At 34.4% G+C, this 19045-nt stretch overlaps 1 protein-coding gene across 15 annotated transcripts in view; it reads left to right on the forward strand.

The window, feature by feature from the left end:
- dnc (phosphodiesterase dunce) overlaps nt 1-19045 on the forward strand; it is a 731124-nt gene that overhangs the window by 352198 nt on the left and 359881 nt on the right. The window contains exon 1 of one of the 15 annotated variants that reach the window (XM_067784324.1): nt 14762-16322. The exons of 9 other annotated variants lie outside the window; for them this stretch is intronic. The gene's annotated coding sequence lies outside the window, so the exon portion shown is untranslated. Of the gene's footprint in view, nt 1-14761; nt 16323-19045 lie in introns of those variants that run through there. 5 more of the 15 variants (XM_067784320.1, XM_067784321.1, XM_067784322.1 and 2 more) reach the window with 5 other exon arrangements.

Below are 19045 nucleotides of genomic sequence, written 5' to 3' on the forward strand. Positions count from 1 at the left end.
CGGACTCCGGGTGTATTTCTGCCATGAAAAGCTGCCTTGCAGATGCCGTTTGGAGTCGGCATAAAACATGTAGGTCCCGTACCACCAGTTTGTAGGAAAAACAAAAAGGAGCACAACGCAAATTGGAAGAGAAGCTCGGCCTAAAACCTCCTCGAAGGTTATCGCGCCTTTCATTTATTTTTTTGCTTTTTAAATTTATAACTTTCCGCGAACTTTTGAACATTTCTTTTATTTGTCTTCTAAGAACTTTCAGCTCAGCGCTCTACCATTGCGGCTGTGATTTTCCTCTTTATCTTCTTAGAGGCCAAGCTCAGTTATACGCAATCATAAGCGTATTTGTTAGGAAATCATTGAACTCTTCTAGTTCCACCACATTGGCAACTTCTTTCGATTGTCCCAATTTTATTTGAATTATTTTGTTTCTGGAATTTCTTTCAGTACGTTGACCTAGGCTTGCTAAAGTTTCCTTTTTTCTCTACTCTCTTTAGAGAAAGAGGCGTGGCACTGCCCTTTTTTTACCAATCAACTTCTAGTGTTTCGGAAGCAATAACACGAAAACCTAAATACATAACGCGACCTAAAAAAGCAAGATTTTTACACTTGTACACTATTTTACTGTTACCTACTGTTTTCATCTTCCTCTTTTTCACATACGTACATACATACGGGTACATATATATGTACTCCCAATTTAATTTACAGCCCTTTCAAAGTGAGGGTGGTATGGCTTTGCAGACACACAAATTGCCAGTATCGTTTTTCATTTAAATTTCTGTTAGTACATTCTACTATTTTTTTGCAATTTTTTTTTTCAATTTCCTTATTGTGCATTTTGTACTCTACATTAGCAATTAATGTTGGTCTTGCTCTATTAATTGCGATAAGTGAACAGCATGTGTTTATTAGATTCATATGCGATATAATTATATTTGCTTAGTTTAGAAAGCTGTTTTGCAAAGCTTTAAAACGTAAAGATATTAAACACAACTTTCATTAACAAGACCAGCAGATGGCGCTGAAATGTGCTGTGTTTTATATATATTCCGATTGGTTCTTCTTTGATATTAAATATATATGTAAGTAGGCTTTCCAGGCATTTTAGAGGCATATTTTATTTATTTATTTATTTATTTATTTACTTGTATGTCTATTATACAGCAGACACTTAAGAATATAGTACAACTAATGTAAATTAAGTATTACTTAAAAAATAGGTTTTTAGTTTGAACTGTATAACCGATTTGGTATACGTAAAATCTAAATCCAGAAAATGTGAGAAATAGTTGTAATCAGACATAATTCTATTCAAGGGAGCGTTAGCACCATAGATTGTTCTGTTAAGTCCAACACGAAAACCAACAAAATTTCGTAAATTTCTGCAGGGCACATTAAAGTTAACTAGCTGAAGTAAGGAAGGACAATCTATCCTGCCAGAAACAAGATCCATAATAAATGTAACCGATAATAGCGTTCTCCTATCGGATAACGATACCAAACTAATTAATCGACAACGAGCAACGTACGACGGAATCGGTTCAGTAAAGTTAAGAGAGCGTAAAGCAAAACGAACAAAGCACTTTTGGACTTTCTCCAGACGATTTATGTGGACTGAATGGTATGGTCTCCAAATGACAGCTGCGTATTCCATTTTAGAACGGACAAAAGCCGAGTACAAAAGCTTATAGGTATATGGGTCTGAAAAATTAGAAGAGTGGCGTTTCACAAAGGCAAGTGTTCCAAAAGAATTTGTAATTATGTAGTTTAAATGAGTAGTAAAATTTAGCTTGCTATCAAAATACACGCCAAGATCTTTAATTTCATTAACCTCAGAAAGGCAAGAGTCCGCCAACCAGTAGCAAGTATCCAAAGGCTTGACCATTTTAGAGTAAGTTACTTTGAAACACTTGTTAATATTTATATAAAGCCTGTTCAAGGCGCAATAATCTAAAAATTTATTAAGTTCACTTTGAAGCGCCGATGAATCACGCGAGTCACTTATTTCAGAATATATTTTAAGATCATCGGCATATAAGAGAAATCTAGACGAGTTAAAACAAAAAGAAACATCATTAATAAACAAGATGAATAATAAAGGACCTAATATGCTACCTTGAGGTACACCAGATGTAGCAATGAATGGATCCGAGAATGCCCCATCTATAGCAACCATGCAACTCCTGTTATGTAAATAAGATTTTATCCATTTGAGGATACTGGAATGAAAACCCAAGAATGCAAGTTTCTCAATGAGGATTACGTGAGAAATTTTGTCAAACGCCTTAGAAAAATCAGTATAAATCGTATCAAGCTGTCCTACATCCAGTCCCAGTCTTTAAACTCACTAAAGTAAACAATAATAACTTGGCGCGATATACCTCCGACAAGGTTTAGGCCGAGCAATTTCCAAATTGTGTCGTGCTAATTTTTAATTTTTCCTACAAATTTGTGGTGCGGGACATACGTAGTGTATGCCGACTCCGGTATCTGCACGGTAGATAACGTTCTCTGAGAGTCCCTTCATTGCAGGAATAATCTCGGAGTGTGTTTAAAACCACAGCCGATCCTCGCTTAAAAAATCCTTTTCTAAAGTATTTTAATAATGTATATTGCAACGATTTTCTGTCATCCCTTGTCAAATTTGATTTGAAACAAACCGGTTTGTAGACACAACGACGTTGGGCTATCTTCAGTGTCATATATCGAAAAATGACAAGAGAAGACGGAAAATCATTCCAGAATATCTCCATTATCTACCCTGTTGGAAAACCAATAAAACAAAATGAATCACATTTTAGCGTGGATTTTCCCTTAACTGAGGGCCTGTTTTTCTTTTTTGGTTTTGATGCCTTTCCAATTTTTGTTCGGGGTGCAAGGCAGCACTGTTTTTTCTTTATTTAGGCAAAAAAACACATGTTGTTTATTTATTTTATTGTGACAATTAATTGAAGGTCTATTGAAAGAAAAAATGTATTGTGTACAAGAACAACTGTCGACAGACTAACAGGGTGTTCAAAATGGCGCAGCATCCTGGCGGCTATCTGGAACGAGTGGTCGAACGGGAGAGATCCTGGGTAAAAGAATCATAAGAACTTAAAAGAACTGGCTTCTAGGCTTTAAATATCACACTTGCTTTATTTAAAATATAAAAATTTATAGATACAGATGAAATTCAGAAGAAATCATATGCCGAAACAAACTTAAGAATTCTATTTAATCCAGTGTAGTTTCTGTTGCAAAATTAATAATACTAAAATTAACCATATGTCGCTGGAGGAACAGTGCAGTAAGGAAACGTGGCGGAAACGTGCTAGTTCCCAAAGAATTTGAGTTGAACTTTACCACTCTGTATTCATGCTCTTGGTCACCGCGACGGTGCTGTGAAAATTTAAGCACGAACTTCTCGGCGAGTCGAAACGCATAATCTAATAGCATAATAAGCAGGAGGTTCCGCAGCACTAAAGCCACGGAAAGTCTGGCCATGGTTTTATTTGTTTCAGAGGAGGAGTCACAGTCAGCGTGGTAATTTAGCCGCACTAAATCTCCACGGCACAAGCGTTAAGTATTCCCTTGAGAGTTCAGTTGAACACTTTGCTGTGCGTGTGTTGAGTTCACTTTGCAAGTATTTCCCAGTCGCATGACATTCGGTGAACGAGCTAAAACCCACATAGCTTGTATATGCCAGATAATTCCCGCAATGGCTAGCTTTTTTGTGCTTTGACACGGGTTTTACCTAAAGTAATTTCTTTAGTAAATTTTTTTTATTGTATTTATTTTTTTTATTTTCTTTTTGTATATAGTTTATTCTTTTCATCATTTATTCTTCATTTATTCATTTTATTAATTAATTTATTTTTTTCTTGATTTATTTAATTTTTATTTTAATTCATTTTATTTTTTTATTTAATAATTTGGGAAAAATTTAAACAACGTGACATCATGACGGACAAGGCGACAGCTGTTTCGATTATACCTTGTAAATCTCTTCAAAGCCTTTTCTCCCGGGAGTGGGAGTCGAACTCGCACTACTACGATAGTTGAAATGGTTATAAACGCATTCAGCTACGTCATGCCTGTTGTAAAGTTTTTCCCAATTGCCTTCTTTTTGCATATTTTAATCTTTTACACATTGCATACTTCGTATGCAATTATGTGTTAAAGCTATGCTTGGTACGGCGGTTTTCAAAGAAACTTTGGTTTTGTTGCTGTTTTCGTTCTATTTATAGAACTACAACGAATTAACCAATATTGTCTGTTTGTATGATTTTAATAATCGGGGATTGCCCATATTGCTTTTTTAAATGTATGAAAACATTTATTTGACGCAATTTTTTAATTTTTATAATTTATTTAATAAAGAAAAGGCTTTGAAGAGATTTACAAGGTGTAATCGAAACAGCTGTCGCCTTGTCCGTCCTGATGTCACGTTGTTTAAATTTTTCCCAAATTATTAAATAAATTATAAAAATTAAAAAATTGCTTCAAATAAATGTTTTCATACATTTAAAAAAGCAATATGGGCGATTATTAAAATCATTTTATTTTTTATTGTATTATATTTTAGTACCTGAGCGACCGAGCTTTGCTCGGCAAAGTTTGGTCGTGCTGGCAACGTTTCTTTTTTTTCGAATAGGTGGCAACCTTAAATGGCAACCCTACTCAAAAATGTCCCTATTGTAATGCGTAGTGAAATACCTTTCGTTTGATACCCATATTGGCATATCTCATGCAATCTTTTTTAATTTCGAATAGGTGGCGACACTAAATGCCAACCCTACTCAAAAATGTCCCTATTGTAAGCGGAGAGAAGTACCTTTCGTTTGATACTCATATCGCCATATCTCATGCAATTTTTTTTTTAATTTCAAATAGGTGGTGGTAAGGCAACCCTACTCAAAAATGTCCCTATTGTAATGCGGAGTGAAATACCTTTCGTTCGATACCCATATCGGCATATCTCATGCAATTTTTTTTTTTTTCGATAGGTGGCAACCTTGTGAAACATTCTGAGTAGCAACACCTAGGTAGAAAGTCTAAGAAGGTGATACATTATCTCTGTGCCAAATTTCATTTAAATCGGTTGAGCCGTTCCCGATATCGTTCGGCTATACAAACAAACAAGAATTGCTCGTTTAAAGTTATAAGATTTAATTTTATTTATTGTATTATTATTTTATTAATTTTTTATTATTTATTTTTGTGAACAAAATTCGGTGTTTATAGCACAGATAAATTTTAAAGTTTACATAAGAAAACGGCCGTAATTCTAATTTTTTATATATAAATTTTCAGCAGTAATTTTACCATTTATGTTTTTGCTTTAAAACGATAAGTGTCTACAAGTTTCTTTTCTTAAGTTTTTAAACTTTTTGGTTTTATTTCAAACTTTTCGAGATTTCAATTTATTTTTTATTAGGTAATTTAGGTTTCCATATTTTGCAAAAAAAAAATTTGAATAATTGTTTTAATTAATTAATTTAAGTGCTGTTTTCAGCCTGGAAAACGCTAACTGGAACGTTATTTGACAGATCACCATACTATTTCTGCTAAGTAAATTGTCAGTTAGCGATATCCGAAGATAGTTAAAACTTCTAAACTCTTAAACTAAAAAAACTCACCCATTATATGATATTTTCTTAATGCGTAGATCCATCCGAACTCGTAACGTATTTAGCATCCGTATAAGCCCATAGGTAGTCAAATAACATAATATTTAGATACTGAACACACCCTGTACTTAAATGCGCTCAAAATAGAGTACTTAAGTATAAACATATCAACATCAAAGGACCGCTCGTATAACTTAAGTATCTAAATGTTTTTGCCATACATACAAATATGCTCTTTAATTTAATTATAAACATCAAAAGCCTGCTAAAAATATCCCAAAACACTGACCACTAGCTTAAGGGCTTTCTGTCCATAAATTGCTAACAAATACCTGAGATCATTTATTTAAACATACTAATATTTTTTCAAGTTACTTATTATCGCATTTAGTACCCAAACACAATAATAACTGAAGGCTATTTATCATTGAAGTATGAACGAGTAAAGGCAAGAGTACGACGTCGTCCAATTACAAACAGAACACCGTAGATAGTTACAATCAAACACAAACCAAAAAAATGTGTTATAACTATCGAGGTTTTGTTTGCGAAGGGGTGAGTGACAAAAGCTAAAGCATTTACTAGATTTTTTTTAAACTTTCAAAATGTTAGCTTAGGTGAGGTCTTGCGCTCGCCAGATTAAGACTCCAGCTATGCGTAGCATAACAAAGTTTTTTACGGTAAATGTTTTTCACCGCGTAGCTTAACTTTTCATAAGTGAAGGACACCCGAAATAAGAGTATTATCACCTCAGAAAGTCGAACTCATAAAAGAAAACGCCTTTAACATTAGGCACCTTAAGATTTCGGCAAAAAATAAGAATTAAATAATAAAGCGATAGAGAAGTAATATAGTGAGATAAAAAGTCAAAGCATAGTGTTGAAACTGGATAAGCGATAAGTAATCATCTAATACGCCTTGAGCGGCCACTGTTATGTTAAGATGCTCTCTAAATTCAGCTCTGAGCTGTATCTAGCATGCAACCATGAAATCTCACCAAAAACGACTGTCAACTGCTATTTTATTTTATGGAAGCGTGTAGCAGAGTGATTGCTACTCAAAAGGTGGCATCGGTTATTCATACGAATTTTCTATTCGCTTGTTAGCATACGAACTGTAAGACGTTGTATGTGGTTTCTCCCAACACTCACCAAGAGAGTCATTAGAGCAGCCCAGTTCTTTGCCTCCCACGGGGAAACATGAACTGTAAAGTGAACGATTTAGAAACTTTTTATTAAAATTAACTGAGCTGTGTACTACATGCACGCTTTTTCACGAAAAACTAAATTAAGACAGATCGAATTGCAGTGCAGAGTGAAAGTTCTCGAAAGATCATGTTGAGACATGCAGACTCAAGTTTTGTAGTCCATATCAGATAATGTTTGTCATGTTGTATTTAATAGTGTTATATTTGATAGTCATTTTGAGAAAGGTCGTTAATAATGGAGACGAGAAAATATAAAATAAGGAAAAACTATATCATTGTGTTTTACAAATACTCCGTAAGTTCTCCCTTCTTTGGACTGGATAAGCAGACAAAAAAGTGGGTCTTGTGGATATAGGTGCCTGATGATGATATAGCCAGTCTATCGATAACCGATGACCGGATCTGAAGATGACAAAAAGAGCCCCAAATTTATTTGGTTGCTATCACTTCTAATCCTCTGGCATACATAAAATAGTTGGTTACCGAATAAAAGAATCAAAAATGAAGGCTTTTAGTAGGTTGGGGGAAAGTTGTTGTTTTCACCCAAGCTTTGAGTTCCTCTTGTCGGGCCGCACTTTCGACAATTTGCCAAGCAAATATCGGTTTACTTGAATGGCAGACATTCAAAGAAGTTTGAGTTGAGGGAGGTGATTTTAGCCTAGGTATGAAACCAATTAAAATAACGTTGCAGATTCGGTTCTGGTTTCGTTCTTCAAAATTTATTCGGTTTCGTTTCGGCCGCCGTAGTGTATTGGTAGCGTGCTCCGCCTACCCCAAATCGGTAGAGAAGCTCGGCCTGAAAATCTCTTCGGGGGTTATCACGCCTTGTGTTCGTTTAATATAAAACTACAAACATAAATTTGTTAGTTAACGAAATTTTCATAATACATTTAGTCAAAATTTTTAAGTAAAAAATTTGGCACTATGTACTTATTCAGTCTATGTGAGGTCCACACAGAGCAGCCAGTTAAACCTGCTCGATATTAAACTAGAGCAACGAACAAGTTGTTAAATGCCAAACCAAAATTTTAATTTCTCAATTCAAAACTGAAATAATTAAAATAAAAATTTAAGAAATAGAAAAGTTTAAAAGTAATAAATTTAATAAACACAATTTTTTTCGAATTTCTCTCATATCTAATATAAATCTAGCGCTGAAATTAGTCACGTGTCGGCTGTTTTTAAATTTTTTTCCTGGAAAGTGTTTCAGAAGATGTTTGCTCTGAGCATGGTGGAACAAGGAACACGTGATGACCGGAAATCAGCTGACTGGTACTTTTTTATTATGAGTTGACAGTTCAACCTCCGGCGCAGTACGATTTTGACACAGTCCATCGATTGGCAAAAACAAAGTACATGTAATTATACTCAGCGTGCTTTGCACATAGAGTATATTACCTTTGATTGGATAACGGTTGGTTGTACAGGTATAAAGGAATCGAGATAAATATAGACTTCCATATATCAAAATCATCAGTATCGAAAAAAATTTTATTGAGCCATGTCCGTCCGTATATCTTATCGAAAAAGAGCTTTGTATCAATAGAATTTTGCTTTCTAAATTGAATTATAACATTAAATTGGAAAACACTTAAATTTAAAAAAATGGGTGTGGCACCGCCCCTTTTTTGTCTAAGCAATTTTCAATGTTTCGGGAGCCATAACTCGAAGAAAAATTTATATATCGTAACTGTGGCAACCCTGCCATGCAAGCGAATGAGAATGTCAAGAAGTGAACTTAGCAAAAAATAGTTTTGAATCAATGATATTTCACTTATCAAGTTTTATTGTAAGAGGAAATGGGGAGACATTTTTTTTAACGGGCGGTACCACGTGTTATGTAGAAAAGTAATTTATCTGAAATTAAATGTGCAATTGAAGCTCACGCTGAGTATATAATGTTCGGTTGCACCCGAACTTAGACTCCTTTACTTGTTTTTAGTTATGTTTAGCACGGTTGCATACATACATACTGCATGGTTCCGCTATAGCTCTGAGTCACGCCAACCGTCTGTAATTGTTTGTTACAGCTGCTCTAACCTGAACCGCTCTGAACTTAGTTTGGGTTCAATAAACAGTCCTAGTATTACAAAAAAAAATCTTATCACTCTTCTAAAGAAAGTTGTTTTTGCAAGTTTGCGCATGTCTTACGCTTTTAGTAAAATTTAAAAAAAACAAATTTTGTGTCCGGGTAAATTAGAAAAAGTTAAAATTATTACTTAAATTTACTAATTAAAAAATATAATAATAATTATATGAAAAATTGAATGAAAAGAGTATTGTTTGCCATTATCTGGCATTCGCGGGAAAACCTTTTGGACCGTTTCCGACGCCTGAAACGGTTACGGCTTCGTTCTTTTGCGTATTAAAACAGCGATTTCGGTTTCCGTTACACAAAATGAAACGGTTTTAAAAGGTCACTGTTACGATAGCGGTTTTGGTTTTGTTCCTTGGTTTTAACAAGAAGTGCGACTTGGAGTGTAATTGTGATTCTGCTAAAAGCGTAGTATTGGTATGATGAAGTGTTTTAATATGCGCTAGGACGTAACACAACCACCGAACTCTTCCGGGCTCTAAGAATTGCAAACTGATAGAGCAGTATAACTTAAAAAGACCACCATTTTTTTTTCTTTTATTTGCATTCCGTACACTGCAAATGTCACATTTGTAAAATATGTCATGTTTTATTTTGATATTTACACATATCAAAGTGGCAGCTGAATAGCTGTCAAACTTGTAAGTGAAAAGTACAAATGCAAACGAAACTGCATAATCCTCTCTAGCAGCGTGAAAAACAAAAGTCCTAAGAAACAGCAATAACAACAGTGACAACAGCAATTCTGCGCACCTATATTCTAGCCAAACTACGCACAACAACTATGCGCTTACACACACGCACATTATCCCCGATGGCTGCTCCCTTCCGTAGATTCGTTCTCATATGTATAATTTTCTGTTTAACGTCGCATCACGCGAATAATCTGACATTCTACACATATTAGAATAATAATATGACAGCATCTGAGATTTGTATGCTTTGTTTATCCGTTTCTTCATGCTAGGATGAGTACCGGAAATTTGCGCTCATTTATGCGTCTGCACCATGTTCTCACTGTCATTTTCTTTCTGGCTATATTTCGTTTTTTTTTTTACTTACACAGTCGGATTCGTTTTGGCGCCGGGCGCCAGAGTTCAATCGTTGTTGGTTTTAGTTCCCAAACGAGGGGAGCGCACATTATATGATTTATATGGCGGCAACCCTCTCAAGCAGGTGGCCTACATTTTATGTACAACTCACTGCCTAAAAAAATATTAACAGTCTATTTTTTGTCTAGCGCTGCGTATGTTGAACTCACACTCTCTTTTACTCATGTGTCAATATACGTTTGCTCTTCCTCTATTTTCAAATGTGGATCTCAAAATTAATTCATATGGTGGTACGTACATACATATATATATGTGTTTGGCGCTCTGCTATCAACAACAACATCATACAATTTTAATGGTGTTGTCATTGTCTCCTGTGCCCTCCCACTTGCGCGACAACTTTTCTTTAGCACAGCAGCCAGTCACCGGCCTTGCGATGTCTCGTAATCAGCTAAACGTCGTCATATCCCGCCATCGTCGCAATTTTTTCGCTATACATGTATGTATGAATGTATGTATGTGTGTATGTCGGTGCTGTTGCTCCACAGCTCCACCGCTGCACTGTGGGAATCATATAAAAATCGCGCAAAAATAAATTTGTTTATATTAGCCGTGTTTTTTTACTTTACACGCGTATGTTTACGTTTGCGCGTAAAAAATTTTTATCCTCGATTCGATAATGCTTAGGAGGCCCATCTAGCGGCAACTAGCTACAGAACATGTACCGAAAAGCGCTGACACAAACCTATGGTGGCCATAGTGTATAACATATAGATGAATCGGTTGCGATGAATAGTGGGCACACACCATTTTTAGAGGTGAAACATAGACACATATTTCAGTTGCACCTGAGTATAATGCGTATTGAAATTTAGGAGTACTTATTTGATGCGCAGCACTTTCAGAAGAGTAGAAATGTTTGACGCTTAGCAGTACATATAAAGTTTAAGCGTAAACGTCTATAGATGTAAAAAAAAACACAGCTATTTTATTTGAGTTTGTAGTTATACTCAGTTGAGAAAAGCTCACAGAGTATATTTTTTAGCATAAACTTATCGATACAAAAGAAATTCAATTAGCAATGTGTATGATAACCATTTCCACTTTTATGAAAACGTTACTATTTAGTAAATAATGTAGCTAAAATAGTCGCGCCGCCGTGGTCTGATGGTAGCGTGGTCCGCCTACCACGCCGACGATCATGGGTTCACGCGTTGGTTAACTAGAGACTTGAATTTTAAAATGTGGTTCAGAGATGAATAACGGTGCAGCAACAAAAAGTTTCGTTAGAGGGCACACTGATCTAGATAATGAGAAATATCGTACAGAAGGGGGCTTTTTTTGTCATCGTCGTTTATTAAGTAACTTTGCGTTGATCTAGAAACGTGAAACCTCACACTTACTTTAGAGAATTAAGGCAATTAAACAAAAAGAGAAAAATGTCCGCTAGGTGACGCATGGGTAGAAATAATTAAAATCGTTCTCTGTGATATAGAGTCTTGAAATTTAAAACCTGGCGAAAAATTACAGTACTATATATAACAATAAATTTCGCTAGTGAGCGCACTTATCTAGATAATTTAAAAAAAAAGAAAATTACGGATCAGATTAAACGTTGCCAAAGATTTTTTAAAAAATTCCCCATTAAACTACAGACATAGTTCCGCATACCCGTATCCCAATGAAAATGCAGATAATATCAAAAAAGGTAACCTTGCAATACATTTTTTAGAAAATTCAAACACCTTATACCGAACACATAGTTCAGAGTACCGAAATAATGCAACAAAAGACGAAAAAATTCCGCTGCGTAACATAAGGATCATGATATTAGAAAATCACACGAAATTTAGGAACTTGCGCTCATTTTTAAGTAGCATCCCTCTATGCCAAATACTCGAAATTGGAAAACGGGTTTAGATGCCAATAGGAGTGTAATTCGTATCGTAATAGTTTACGCTAGCGTACTGGTCGATGTATTTAGAAAGATCGTACAGAACTGAGGAATGTTGCCATACATTTTTATGAGGCTTTCTATTGCCTAAAGGCTCAGACAGAAAAAAATATTTCGTTAGGAGGCGCACGCATCGAAATGGCTAGAGGGAGACTCGTACCAGATTCCTTATAATGCCATAGATGATTAGTCAGCTTTCCTTTGAGCTAAGGCCTTAACATTTAAACAGTGAATTAGAGGCAATATAATACGTATATTAAAGGTAAAAAAATATACAATAATGTCGAAAGTTGTAGGAGAAGGGATAGTTCCACCAATAAGTATACCGCCTGTCCGTCTCTCTGTTGAACGTAGGCTCGTCCCTATTAGGTGTCCGATTAAATATTTGGCAGAACCGATCGGATCGTACGACAATAGCACATATCTCCTATACAACCCAGTTTTCGGATAAGAGGGTTTTCGTTATTCGTTTTTTAGCTCGAAACTTGAAATTTTTCGAGATGCTTACATATGACGCATATATTGTTGTTCTGGAAAAATGTCATAATCGGTCATATGTATAATATTCATGCAAGGATGATAACGTCTTAGGCATCCATACCAAGAGTTGGTGGAAGACGTGTTATCAATTATCAACGATGACGATGACTAAACTTTAAAACTGCAAATAAATTAAATAAAAGGTACTTTACTTATTTCGTAATTTGTTGTAGAAAACATTCCAAAAAATAGTTTCCTACAGCATTGCCCTTGAAGCGTGTGGCATAAAAACCCGCCCACTAGTTTTCAATTTCTAATTATAATGTCACGGATATTGGCATCGCTGAGCTGTACCATCACTAAGGCGATGCTAAGGCCATGCCAAGCAGTATTTACGTCAATAATCAAATCATGTATATACATATATAAGGCAGCCGAAAGAGATGTCACACACAGATGCATTTACTTATGCGCCTATGTATGCGCGAGAGACTGTAAACTACAAACATTCACATCAATAATTCAATCATTATGTATCTACATAAACGAATAAATAATTGCGTCTACACATATGTACGTATACGAGCAGCGGAGCGGCAATGCACAGACACTTGCATATATCTTATCTGAGTTGGCACAAGAGAGAGCAATAATTTGTGCACGTAGTTGTGGCTGGCGATTTTGTAGCGAAAATAACTAGTAAGTTCTGGAAATCGAAGAGCCTAGAAGTATGCAGCGTAAACTATAAAAGCGGGGCAGACGAGTAAGAAGTAATTCAGTTTGAGTTGAGCTATCAATCAGTTTGATTAAGCACGCGATCTGGCGGCCAATAGTAGAGTTTCATTTGAGTTATCAATCAGTTTGGTTATTAAGCCAGCGAGTAGCAAAGTATAAGTGTTATTGTGAAGTACTTTAATAAAGGCCATTTTTCCATTGTTCAATATTGGAGTTATTTATTCAACAGTTTAGTGATTCGAACTTAGCAGAGGATTGCAAATAAGAGGATTTGCAAGTAAATTCGTTACAATTATTCGTTACAATAATATAAACCATTCATAAAAAAATCAGCACTAAGACTTTTAGTAAAGTTAGCGACATTTTCATGCATCTTCAGCGGCCTATACTGGAAAATCGGCCCAAGCAGAGGGTGTGCATACCTTCTTACGCAAACACTACTCTTTCCGACATATTATCGGTACAACAACAACAACAACACATTTTGTTTGTCAGAAAATAAGTAACGTCTGCCGGCGGGTAGACTATACATTAAATGTCCGGTGGTTGCGGTTGAGGGTGGTTGGAGGGATGGAGGTGATCCTCAGATCCTAAGAACACCAACCCAACCCACAGGAGGCTTATAGTTTGATCACAATTTTGTATTAAAAATACCGCCATAAATGCAAGAAAATGTAGTTAATTGACTCAATGTAATTTAAACGCGCGATTTTTTATTCCAAATTTTCATGAATTAAACCCAATTTATTTAATAATTTGGGAACAATTTTTTCATGTTGTTTAAAATTTTCCCATAAATTATAAATTAAAAGTTGCTTCAAATAAATGTTTTCATACATTTAAAGCAATAAATACCTCCGCTTAATTCATACAAACGCAATTTATTTAAAAACAAAAAAATTTGGAATAAAAAATCTGGCTATATTATATTCCAAATATTATGTTCTTTCATGAAATAAATTTACGGAATTGAATGAAAAAGTTCCGTTTTCCTTTTGCATTCATTGGTACTATTTTAGATTAGATTAGATTAGATTATTTATTTATTACGGCCAGAAGCCTAATTCGTAAATTAGAAAATATTACAGTTTCTTATCTTATAGCTAAGGTTTTACAATATTCATATAATTTTGTTTTAAATACTGTTATTTGGTTGCAACTTTTTATATCCATAGGCAGATCATTGTAACTTTGCAGACCCTTGTAGAAAATGTTCTGTTGATCAATTTCAGTTAAAACATCTGGTAGCACCAAGCAAGCGTGAATTAGATAAAAATGGCAGCATGCTTGTGTTCGCGGAAAGTAAACAAAGAAATTATTAAATTTTAAAATAATAAGTAAATTTAAACAAATGAAAATAGTTTTAGTTATGTATAAAATTTGTGTGAAAGTGCTCTTGTTTAGATAAAAAGTGATAGTTATATTTTAGTGAATTTTACAACAAATTACTAATAAATTTTTATTAACAATTGAAAAATACTTATTAATCCTCGGTGGGAAACTCCCTGAGAACCTATATGCATAATTTCAAAGGTCAAACACCCTTTGGTTCCCGAATAAAACCAAATTAAGGTAATTCTTTAATTTAGATCACAACTGCTAAAACTCCTATCGGGAGAGGTCTCAAAAGACACGCTTTGGACCCAAGATAACGAATCGGAAAAGCGGAAATTCAAAATTTTATTTCGTTTCGGAGATATTTGCAAACAAAATTGAAAATTTTCATGTGATTGTTGTAATTTTGATGATTTTGAAGTACCTACAAGAAAAACTGTGGGCAAAAGTGTTTTGCGCGGATATACTTTTGCTCTCCAAACCGGTGTTAGACTCATCCAGGGTAATTTTTTATAAACGCGACCGAAGCCCGCCAATGCATAAAGGGGTTCTGCGTAAAAGTACTATGTATCCCACCCCCGTTTTCGGAGCACTCCCGTGCCATTTTTCGGTTTTTTGAAAATAACTTTTGACAGAAATAAAGTTTTTAATTTCCGCTTTCGGATTCGTAGTACTGGGATCAAGACGCGTCTTGATAGCTCTTCCGATATTTTTGGTCGAGTTTCAGCAGTTGTAAGCTAGAGTAAAGAATTACCGAAATGAATGTGTTTCTGTTGGCGCATTGATTAAATAAACATTTTTTTAAGTAATTTTTCAAAAGAATGTAGAAAAAAAAAATTTTCAAAATATTTTAGCAAAAATTTATATTTTACCCCACAGTGCATTTAGCGTATGTACTAGCTACAGACAACAGCCACTCAAATAGTGCTACACTGCTCTCAGCTTCACATTACTCTCACGCTCTTAGTTTTTCCCTCACTTACGAGTGTAAGTGTAGCTCCCGCTCTATACAACATATTCGTTTTTAATATTTTGTTTAACCTCCCGATTTGCAGTCGTCTCTCAACTTCACAACCTCCATCAATAGAACCACTACACAGTATGAGCGTGTGTGGGCTTGGTTGTGTGCACAGGTGTGTGCGTATATATGTATGTAGTTTTTTTTTTATTTAGTTTGTGTGCAGTTTTTCTCATCATCGACAACATAGTCTTCATCGTTTTTCATAACTTCGTGCTGTTCGTAATTTTCAACGTCTCGAGTTCTCGATGTCGCGGCGACTACAACAATCAGTTTGTGTGTGACAGATAAAAAATGTGTGTTTAAAGCAAATTTAAAATTTTACAAAAAGTATTTAATTATTAAAAAATCTATATAATTTAACAGTATGCAAAAGTATTATAAAATAAATTTAAAAAAGTAAAATATAAATGTGTATCGTCGGCGTGAGTGATACGCGTGCGTGAAAAAAAGTGTATTGGAAAATGTAAGAAAGAATAAAAAATTTGACATTACCATGATGTGAATAGCAAAAAGTGAGGTGCGGTAAGGTGAAAGCATATAAACGAGTGGGCACAAAAGCTGGCAAGGTAGAAAAATAAAAGCAATGCCGAAATAGGCAAAGAAACAATTATGGGTGGTGTGACAGATAAAACAAATGGATGTGAAAGAAAAATAAAATTTTTTTTTATTAAGCAACTCACAAGCCTTATTATGTATAACTGTACATAGTAGAGGAGGGTGGTGTAGAGGTTTTAAAAAAATTATTAATTAAAAGTGACAATAAATGCCAGTTAATGAAATAGTCATGTGAAAACAAATTTGTGAAGCAGCGCAGCAGTGATGCGTGTTTTCCCAAATGTAAATGGTGTTTATTTTGTTTGTTACATACATATATGCATAATATATACATGTGTACCAACATACATACCTACCTGCAATATCAAGCAACTGCATGTTACTTAAGTGAATTAAAAGCAAACAAACAAAAAAAAGTAAAGATAAATGGAAGAAAACCAGTGCAAACAGCGCTGTCACTGACGGCCGCTGCAAGCAACTCTGTGAGACAAGTTGGCGCTGTTACTGTGGGCCGAAACAGCGTTTAATCTAAAAATGCTAAGAGCTTGTGCAGGAATCAAACAATTAGTTTTAAAAATTATATTCTTAAAACTTATTTTTGTTGTTTACGGCCTTTAAATTATAACTTTTTAAATATAAACAAGCTCTAAGCCAAATATCTGTATATTCCTAATAAAACACAATACGTGAATTTTTGATATACAATTATATTATTTAATTTGTCGATATTTCGACTTCAGTCTGAAGTCATCATCAGAACTTACATTGTTGTGAAAATGTGTATTTTTATGATTTTAATATGTATGTTTGTTCTTTTCCTACCTAGTCCTGATGATGACTTCAGACTGACGTCGAAATATCGACAAATTAAATAATATAATTGTATATCAAAAATTCACGTATTGTGTTTTATTAAGAATATACAAATATTTGGGGTAGAGCTCGTTTATATTTAAAAAATATTCTTAAAACAAATTTTACTTGAAATTCAGGCTATACATTAAGTGTACATTTGATTTTATTCGGAAACCAAAAAGTTTTGACCTTTGAATTTTTGCATATTTCCCACCGAGAATTAATCAATAACACAACAAGCAGCAATTTTGTCTAATTCATTCCTACCTTGGTGCTACCAGATGTCTTAATTAGTACCAGCGAATGAAAAAGGGAAAGGAACCCTTTTTCATTCAACTCCGTATATTTATTTGGGGAATATTTTGAATAAGGTGCCACGATTTTCCAACTTTTTTTTTAGGGGGGTGGCGGGGGTCCTAAAAATCACAAAATTATCATCTGCAACTCTAGGAAACTCTTAGTTTATGAAATATAAGATTTTAAATTTCCAAATTTAGTAAAATTTCAACTTAAGTCCTGCACTTAAAATTCGGGTCACACATGTCGATAGCGGTATCAAAAGACGCGTATTTGCGTCAAGATTCAGAATCCGAAAGCAGAAACTATATTTTTATCTCGTTTAAAAGTTATTCGCAGAAAACACGTCGGTACTATTGTCGCTTTTTTCGTTATTGCAGTTAAACAAACGAAAACATATGAAGGTGGTAAATAGTGTTGCCAGCTCGGCAACAATATCTTTTTATTATGGTAGAACATTATAAGGTGGTGGCACGTCAACATAAATGCAAACAAACATACACTATCAATGTATTTTGTATTTTTTATTCTCTGAATAATTTGAAATTAATGTATTTAGTTTTGCGAAACGCGAGATTTTTAAGTAAATATTAAAATTTTTTAGGCTTAAGTGCAGAATACATATATTTGTCAAAAAAAAAAAAAAAAAAAAATCGGAGTTTATAGAGATTTTTTTGCTGATTCCAACGATATATTTCTTTTTTGGTGCAAATGAAAGGTTTGGGGATAATTCCATGTCAAATAACTTATAAAAATACCTTTCGTCTGATGTATATGGGGTATTCCATCCCATTTCGACCAATTTTGAACCCGACCCCTTTAGAATTGGCTGAAAGTTTTTCTTCTTTTTCTAGCTTACGAAAGACGCTTTTCAGAATTTTTTAAAAATTTAATTTCAAACAGATACCATAATATATAAAGAAAAGAATACCTAAAAATCATTTTCTTACTTTTTATTTTTGAATTTTTTTTTTTCAATTAAATAAAAAAAAATATAAAAAAAAAAATCGGCCCACTTCGGGATTAGTGGGGATGATTGCAGAATTGATTGAAGTTTTTTATGAGAAAAAAAAAATGGCGAAATTCGAAAAATCTCGAAAAACTGAAAAAAAAAACTTTAAACATTTTTTTGTATTTTTGCCGAAAAGTACATTTAAAAACAAATTTAAAAAAAAAAGATCCCAAACGGTCAATTTTTGAAAAAGTTATAGCATTTCGAAAACAAATACGCTGTTTTTTTTAAAAATTCTTAACTTTTTTTGAGTTGGATGAAAAAATTTGAAAAAATTCTGAAAAACGTCTTTCGTAAGCTAGAAAAAGAAGAAAAACTTTCAGCCAATTCTAAAGGAGTCGGGTTCAAAATTGGTCGAAATGGGATGGAATACCCCATATAAATTTTTTAAATTTTAATTCTGCGTAGAACACTTCTGCATAGGCGGCCTTTGGCCGCGCTTATAAAAAATAACCTTGGGCTACTCCATGCCAAGTCCGGGTGTGTGGTATAACCGTGGCTACCGCACGTGATGTCCTTCTGCGTACCTTTTGACGTGGAATTACTCCTATCGTTATTATTTGCACCAAAAAAAACTATACGGTGTTTATGGCACCACTACCGATACTCATATAAATTTTTTTTAATTTGACAAATGTATGTTTTCTGCACTTAAGCCCAGAAGGGTGTACTAGGCAGAAGGACATCACGTGCCCCCACAACACTATTCACCACCTTCATATGTTTTCGTTTGTTTAATTGCAACAACGAAAAAAACGACAATAGTACCGACGGGTTTTCCGCGAATAACTTTTAAACGAGATAAAAAATAGAGTTTCTGCTTTCGGATTCTGAATCTTGA

This window comes from Eurosta solidaginis, chromosome 4 (assembly GCF_040869045.1).
Source record: "Eurosta solidaginis isolate ZX-2024a chromosome 4, ASM4086904v1, whole genome shotgun sequence".
Lineage (NCBI taxonomy): Eukaryota > Metazoa > Arthropoda > Insecta > Diptera > Tephritidae > Eurosta > Eurosta solidaginis.